The sequence below is a fragment of the Cynocephalus volans genome, chromosome 5 (genome assembly GCF_027409185.1).
Source record: "Cynocephalus volans isolate mCynVol1 chromosome 5, mCynVol1.pri, whole genome shotgun sequence".
Lineage (NCBI taxonomy): Eukaryota > Metazoa > Chordata > Mammalia > Dermoptera > Cynocephalidae > Cynocephalus > Cynocephalus volans.
This window is the reverse complement of record NC_084464.1, coordinates 41810748-41818166: the sequence shown is the minus strand read 5'-3', so window position 1 is coordinate 41818166 and position 7419 is coordinate 41810748. Positions and strand designations below refer to the sequence as shown.

The 7419-nt window shown below is 45.4% G+C and overlaps 2 pseudogenes; both read left to right on the top strand.

Moving 5' to 3' along the window:
• Window positions 1-831: 831 nt before the first annotated feature.
• LOC134378977 (U6 snRNA-associated Sm-like protein LSm1) lies at window positions 832-2843 on the top strand (annotated as a pseudogene).
• A 516-nt stretch (window positions 2844-3359) lies between these two features.
• On the top strand, window positions 3360-4623 carry LOC134378976 (olfactory receptor 5V1-like; annotated as a pseudogene).
• Window positions 4624-7419: the final 2796 nt, after the last annotated feature.

Here is a 7419-nt window from a genome sequence, read left to right as displayed (position 1 = left end):
TACATGTAAGTCATTGTTCTGAGAGTTTCTTAATGTATCTTCTCTTTCAGTTCTCACAAAAGCCCAATGAATGAAGTACCAAAATTATTCCTATTTTACCATAAGAAAACCAATGCTCAAAAGATTTAAGTAAATTTCCCTTTATCCTGTGATGAATTGTGAAGCTAGTATTTAAACTGAGGCTCTTTAGTTTTAGAAACCACTGCAATGTGGTCTTCATTCTTTCAAAATGTTGCCCATCTTAATTTTATCTTTATCATTTTTACCTTGCACTGAGCCCCACAAATTATGTAACTGATCCTAATTATTAGATTGAGAGTTTTATATCTGCTAGTTAGGGCTCTAGCCCTATAGAGGTCATGCTTATATATGCTGTGAGATAATCAGCCAGAATTGGTTCTACTTTGTCTCTGTGTAGACAAAATAGCTATTTCTTCTTCACAGATTTGTGATGCCATTGTTATTAATGATAAGAGTCCCCCCAAATACATGACCTGTTTTTTCCACTTATTTTTTTTCCCACATTGAACAAACTGTATTTTAATTAATATGACTTTACTATAGGTCTTAATATCTTATAGGTTAGGTCAAATCTTTCATCTTCTTTTGTAAAAATTCCTTGAGGAGTTTTGACAGCTATTTCTCCAAGCTGTTATAAAAGACTTTGTTTACAGAAGAAAGATCTAAGACCAACACAAAACAAAGGGTTAAAATAAAGACCCTTGAGTAAAGTCAGGTTTCTTTTCATTTATTTATTTATTATTATTATTTTACATTCTAAGATGTTGTGGAGCAGTTGGGGGGGAGGGGAAGAGAAGAAGTGGGAGAGGGATGGGGGGAGAAGAAAGGAGGGTGAAGGTTGTGGTTGAGGGCGGTGGCACCCCTCTCATTCAGGCAGAGGAGCCCAGGGGCCCTCTGGTGGCAGCACAGTCATGGCTGGGCTGGATGTGGACTTCAGCAGGGTGTGGCTGAGGCCCTCACCTCTCCCCACCCCAGCTTGAGAGCCTGGGGTGCTTCCAGTCCCTCTAGGTTTTATAGATGTTCTTTGGTGGTGTTACACCTTTACTGGTTAATATCAAACTTTGTCTCTGATCTGTGGGTTTCTTGTTTTTTCTTTCAGTTCTGTGTTAAATTATTTGCTATTCCCACCACTTAAATTCTGCACTGGAATTAACTGTTGTCCTTTGGTTACTTTTAAAATGGGAGAACTTCCTGTGGGGACTGTCACTTGAGCCCTGTGGTTGAGCTAAATTTCTATGTTGCTGCTGATTCTCTGGGGAAAGCTTTTTGTGCAGCTCAGGTTTTAATAGTTGACCTTGTAAGGACTTCTGGGTCTTGTGAGGTCTGGTACACCTGGCTTGTGTGGAAACTCTGGTCTGGGCCTAAGTCTTTTCAGCAAACTGCATACCCGGCAGTTCTGCATTCCTGACTGGTCTCTACTGAGTGGTCCTGTGCTCATTGGAGGGCAGATCAGCTGTCCCTGCTGTTCCCCAATGTTCCCCTGATGGCTTGGCTTCCCCCCGCCACTCCAAATACTTTCTGTGGGATATGCCATGTGCTGGTCCCTTGCAATGACTCACTGGCATCTGAGTGGCTCCTTTTTTTCAGTTGTTGTGGCTCGTCACTCCTATGTGGGTCCATAGGAAACCTGTTAGCGGTCTTCCTGGCCTGGGGGCCAAGGTCTCTTCTCCCCTGCCACCTTCAAGCAACTTCATACAATGGGCACAGCAGCAGCTTTTGTCAGTTCTTTCTCCATGTGCTCACCAGGGCCAGTCTTGCAGTGGTTAGGGCTTGAAATGATCAGAGCGGTCCTTTCTTTCTCATCCTGGCTTTTCCTGCCTTTATGAACTCCATAGGGATCTCCTCCTCTTTCCTTCAGCTCTAGTGGACCCAGCGTAGCAATTGGTGCTTTTTAATAATTGTAAATTGGTTGATTGTGAGAGAGAGTGACACTGGGGACCGTCTATTCTGCCATCGTGATTGGAAGTGCTGAACTAAATACTTCTGAAGTTACACATCCAGCAGTGTTATGAAGAATATTTACCAACCAGTATAGTGAAATAATATATTTCCTATGTATCATTTGATCCTCTGACTCAACTAAAATATGTTATAAAACTGCTTTATGGTATAATTTCATGTGTTAAGTTACTCTTTTCTTTTTCAATTGTGTGTATTTGTAGGGGTATGGTGTATTATCTCAATGCATGCATGTATTATACAATGATTCATTTAGGGTAGATAGCATAAGCATCATCTAAACATTTATCTTTTCTTTGTGGTGATGTTCAAGATACTCTTTTCTCTCTATTTAGAAAGATACAGACAGATGTGCTGGTCAGGGCAGGGGTTCCTTTACTGGTCCCACCAAGACAGTGAGAGCGGTAGGAGAAAGGAGGTTGGATATGCTGGCCACTACCAGTATACATTGCAGCCTCATATCAGCTCAGAATAAACTGTATGCCTGGCACTGCCAGCCTCATCAAGGGCGTCAACGAAAAGCACTGGTCCTATTTGAGATGGGAGAGCACTTTACAGGCTTTTAAGAAGCATTGATCAATTTGCTTACTTAGTCCTACCTCAGACTGTGGAGTGTATGCATGTGAGCAAAAAATACAGTGATATTCTTCAAGGATTTTTGTAGTCAGAGGAGAAAATGTGGTCCTGCTAGGAGAAATAGACTGGAAAAGGTAAAGTGAGGCACTGCTCCAGAAAGTGTCTATTGAAGAAATCCTAGAAAAAAACAAAGGGTGGAACAGCAGACCAAGCCGGAAGCAGAGAAGCTGAAAGTTCAGTCTTCTAAGGATCGAGATCACTCCATTTCTCAAGCAGGTACTCTTTTTTCTTTTCTTTTCTTTCTTTTTTTTTTTTAAAAAGCAGATACTCTATCATAAGTCTTTTGCTGAGATGCTATTGCTCTTGGAGAAAAGGGGCTGTGACTGAATGAAAGTGACATCCTGTTCACTTCACATGTTTGACCAGAGACTGTAGAGTTTTGAAAAAGTTACTTTTAGGAAGTCTACCAGGTTTCTGGTAGGCACAGACGAACGGTCGCTCTGGGTGCCTTTGTAGCACAGTGTAGATCTTTCTCGGGTCTTGTTCACCTTTGTATCCCCCTGGCATTGACCGAATCTAGTGCCCACCTGCAGCCAGCTCTCTAGCAGGTTCAAGCAGACCTGGGAACTCTCCTACCACACTATTCCCAACCAGAAATTGGTTAGGCTTTTTTCCGAACTGGTGACCGCAGAGATGGCATTTGCCTCCCAGTAACAGGAAGTTTACCGGGCCCGGAGTCCAGGGTGTGGTGGAGTGACAGTCTGCCCGCCCGTACTTCCTTGCCCTCCCGACACTGGCTGGGGATGCCTCATGCCACCATCCCCGCCAGAGAACCACGGAGGGAGTGGGAGGTGAGGCTGGCCCGCAAGCTCCGGAAAGCCCAGTGCCGGGCCAAGCAAGAGGGAAGACTCAGTGACGGCCGAGCCAGGCAGAGCTGCCAGCACCTGGGAAAATGGAGGCAGCCCCGGGGTGGTGAGTGAACCGGTGATGCAGGCGGGAGCTGGGTGGGCATCAGCCCCCCGAACAGATGTGGGCCAGGGGTCACTCACAGTGCTGTGCCAGGTCGGGTGCTCACTCTCTGCCTCTGGTTTGTCGCCTTCCCCATTCTTGGCCGCTGCCGCCTCAGGCTGTTCAGTCGCGGCGCGGCTCGGGCACTCCCAGGAATCTTCTTTAATGCCGGCCTGAAACCTCGAATCCTGAATAGGGCAGCTGGCCGCCTTCAGCGTGGCCCCGGCCTCCGGAATCCTGTCTGCATCCACAGCAGCCCTGGCGCCGTGTTCCCTGTTTCGAGACTCTAGCTTTTCTTGACATCTGCTACACCACCACCAATGTCCCTCAGATGACAGTATATCTTCTATCATAGAAGAAAATCATTTCCTATGTGGGTTAGATGGCACGACTTTTGGTATTTTTCTTCATTAGGCCAGAGTAACTTCTATTGGCAGCAATGGCATATGATCTTTACATTGAAATCTGTAAGCCCTTAAGGCATTCAGTTACTATGAATAAGGTCCTATACAGCCAGTCAGAAGCCTCACACTGGAATGGCCATTTCCTCAGTTCAGTGGTGCACACATTACTGACATTCTGCCTGCCCTCTGGAGCAACAATCAGATTAATTATTTCTTCTCTGACATCCCTCTTTGCTGACCTTGTCTTGTGGGGACACTTCTGTGAATGAATTGGCACTGCTCTCCATTGGGGTTTTCAATGGTTGGACTCCTTTTCTGTGAATGGTCCTTTCTTACCTTTATATCTTTTTTTTTTTTTTTTTTAACATTTTAGGAATAATTTCTTCAGAGGGGAGGCAAAAAGTCTTTTGTAGGTATGCCTGCCACCCGATCATTGTCCTCCTCTGTTATGGCAACTCCATCTTCACATATGTACAGTCGATCAACTTATTCACTGGAGAAAGACAGACTGATGTCAGTATTGAACAATGTTGTTACCCCTATGCAAAATCCTATAATCTACTCTTTGAGGATGAGGAACAAGGATATTAAAGGGGCTGTGAATGCTATGGGGAGGAAGTTGCAGGCTTTAAGCTCCCTCTCTTTTGATGTATAAACTTTTCTGTTCTGAGGAAAATGATATATTAAAATTGTCCTTCTTACAGGTTCTGATTTTTAGTAATCACTCTGAAACAAAATTAAAAGTCATTTGCAAATTTTTATATTTGATACACATGGCCTAGTTGCTTTGTACAATCTTTTCTGCTAAAAAAGTCTATATGAAATTTTTTTACATGTTTCATAAAGACCAGTGAACTAAAAAGACAGTGAAGTTTCCACAAATGAGTGAGATAATGTATTTGTCTTTCTGTGTCTGACTCACTTCACTTAACATCATGACTTCCAGTTTAATCCATGTTGCTGCAAATAACAGGATTTTATTCTTCTTTATGGCAGAACAGTATTCCATTGTGTATGTATACCACATTTTCTTTATCCATTCATCTGTCCATTGACACTTAGGTTGATTCCATATCCTGGTTATTATGACAATCTCATAAAAATAGAGTAGACCTGTGGTTGCCAGAGGCTGGGAGCAGTAAGGGAAGGGATGAAAGTTTGGTCAATGGGTACAAAGTTACAGTTAGGTAGGAGGAATTAGTTCTAACACAGTGGGGTGAATATGGTTAACAGTAATATATTGTATATTTCAAAACAGCAAAATGAGTGGATTTTGAAAGTTCTGCCATTACATGTATTGAAATGTGACACTGTACACATACATATGTACAATTATTATGTGCCAATTAAAAATAAAAATTAAAAAAAAAGATAGTGAAGAATCACAAGAGTGAACAGAAGATGAGAATACAAAAATGCGAAATTGCCATTTGAGACCCTTTTTTTCTGTGTGAGGATTTCTGCTGAACTTGAACGTGTGTTTGAGCTTCGAGCAGTAATTTGATATCCTTGTTAAGATAAGAGGACTAAGAGTGGAGTCCGGTGTCCTGAGCTGGCCAAGGAGAGAAGGTCCCTAATACCTCACATTACGCTTAGGGTTGAGAATCTGAAGGGTTGCTCATCCATTATAAGAAAAAACTAGAAGTAAGTGAGGGTTCACAGAGAATATAGGCCAGCTTTGAATCATGTGGATGACACAGAAAATCTGATGCCTAAAATTGGATTAGGTGATATCAGATTAATAAAGTCCTGAGCACCTAGGAAAAGAATGAAAATGCTCTCTGGAGGAAATTAGCATTATCATAGTGCCCACTCCTCCTCCCCCCACCACAAAACTAAAGGTAACTATATACAGGGACAATAGCAGACTAGAGGAACCCAGGATGTTCTTCCTACAGAATACCAAAACAGGCCAACAGCTACCACTGCCACACTTGCTGGTGACATTGTTGGGACCAGGACTGTCTCCCACCTTCCCATAGTGAATTTTGCATGGTCCCATATTGTTGCCACCTGCAGTGTGGCTCCAGCCACTGTGACTGCTGGTAGCCATCCACATCAGCACTGTAGCGTGGACCAGACCAGTTGTGCACAAAATCCCTGCCCAAATTGCTACACCAGTCAACTGGTCATAAGCGGGACCTCTGCTGCAGCCTCCCATAGTGCAGTGGCCATTGCCAGTGGCCAGCCATGCCACTGCACCAGCTATACCAGCCACATGCAGGACCCATCCCCATGCCTCTTCAAAAGACAGCCAGCTGCAAGTGGGACCCTTTCCACCCCCAGAATTTCATGCAGTGTGGCTGCTGCTGCTATAGCCATCACACCAGCTGGACTAGCCAGGAATGGGATCCCCTGGCAATGCTGAAGCAATAGCCAGCCCAGCTGGGCACGGGACCCCCTGGCACCACTGCCTGCTGTGTGGCAACCATCACCAGTGGCTCTCTATGCTGCCACCAGCCAGATCAACCATGCGCAGAACCCCCACCCAAAGCCATCTCACCAGCTAGGTTGGCTGTGTATGGGACCCCTGCTGTACCCCGCCTGCAGTGCAGCAGCCGTCACCAGCAGCCATCCACGCCACACCACCAGCCAGAGCAGCTGCATTCAGGATTCCTGCCCAAGACACCTCACCAGCGAGTCTGGCTATTTAAAGGATCTCTGCTCCAGTCACGTGTAGTGTGGCTGCTTCCCCATAGCCTTTGCATCAGGTGGATCAGCTAGGCATGGAACCCCCAGCCAATGCTGAAGCAGTAGCCATCCTAGCTGGGTATGGGACCTCCTGCTACTGCTACCTGCAGTGCACTCCCATAGCCATCCATGCTACCACTGTACCAGTTAGACTGTGTGCCACTATATGCCAGCTGCATGTGGGATCCCTGCCCACACTACTGCATCAGCCAGATCAGCTGTGGGCAGGACTCCTTGCCAATGCTGAAGTAGTAGCCAGTGCAGCTAGGTGCGGGACCCTGGTTGCTACCACCTCCACCACTGCTCCTACTGCTGCTACTGCTGGTTGCCATACACACCACTACCACTTTTGCTGCACAAGTCAGAATGGCCTTGAGCAGGACTTACTGCTAAAACCATGCATCGACAAAAGAAGGGTCACAAACAGAACCACCTGAAAGAGGTAGGCCAGTGCAGCCCTACACCCCACTGGCCAAACCCACAGGGAGAATTACACCATGTGTGCAGTGAACACAACTGCCTTGACTCAGGGAGAGACACATGCAGAGAACCCAGAGAGCACAGAAACCAGGATAGCCAAATAGTGTACAGAAGAAAGTTCCCAGACACCATTAACCCATCCATCAACCAAGGGGGCAAGGACCCAGATTAAGCCTTGGCCTATAGGAACAAGGAAAGAGAAACCTCACTCAAGGTCATCCATTAAAGCCAAGGAGATCCAGCATACCCCAGTGCACCCATCAGGGTCATGAGTTACTAG